Source organism: Orycteropus afer, unplaced genomic scaffold (assembly GCF_000298275.1).
Source record: "Orycteropus afer afer isolate SDZICR_OR568_19922 unplaced genomic scaffold, OryAfe1.0 scaffold00005, whole genome shotgun sequence".
NCBI lineage: Eukaryota > Metazoa > Chordata > Mammalia > Tubulidentata > Orycteropodidae > Orycteropus > Orycteropus afer.
The window spans coordinates 8,783,958-8,784,778 of NW_006921592.1; the positions used below are offsets into that span (position 1 = coordinate 8,783,958).

An 821-nucleotide genomic window follows, 5' to 3' on the forward strand; every position below is an offset into this window, starting at 1 on the left:
ATTGCCCAACCTTCCTTCTGAGGAGCGGCTGGTGGGTTTGAACCGCCAGCCGTCTGGTTAGCAGGCAAGTGTCTTAGCCACTATGCTACCAGAGGAGGCTGGTTAATTGCCTATAATTGTGTGGATCTTTTTGAACCAAGTCATTGGTTCAAAGGAGAAACAGAAGGCCACACTGATTCACAGAGTTTCTTTTTGAGAACTGCTATGCAATTGTTGTTGCTGTTGTTATGTGCCATTGAGTCGGACTGGACTCACAGCAACCCCTCCTTGGGTTTCCAAGGTGATATCACGACGGAAGTAGATGGCCCAACCTTCCTTCCGAGGAGTGGCTGGTGGATCTGAACCACCAGCCTTCTGGTTAGCAGTCAAATGCCTTAGGCACTATGCTACCAGAACTCCCTTACTATGCAATAGCTTTCTAAATTTAGGGCATAAGATAGTAAGATATTCCATGGTGCAGACACTCTTAGGCCTATCAATAGTAATGTTCACCTGTTAACATCTTACTCCACTTTGAAACCAGTCTGATTAGTGGATACTGGTTCTTGGAAATCATTGCAATGACTCTTCTGGTAAATAACACACTCCTGACTTAAGTCATCTAATGTGCACCTTGTCACTTTAGATCATAGTTTCTAAAACTAGCCTTGCAAAAAAGTAGTTGAAAAGTGCTTGGCTTGTAACTAGTTCAGTGGTTCAAGCAAAAAATTTTTCAGGGAGAGAAGTGTGATCCACAAGTTTACTTGACATTACTTCTTTATAGAATATGTTTCTGTAGGTAGGTTTAGAACTTTATGTTCATGATTATTGAGAAATGGATA

General features: G+C 41.9%; 1 protein-coding gene across 1 annotated transcript in view; it reads left to right on the forward strand.

Annotated features, from left to right (window-relative positions):
* Window positions 1–821, forward strand: part of PCSK5 (proprotein convertase subtilisin/kexin type 5) — a 600,269-nt gene that overhangs the window by 103,952 nt on the left and 495,496 nt on the right. The gene's annotated exons all lie outside the window — the stretch shown is intronic.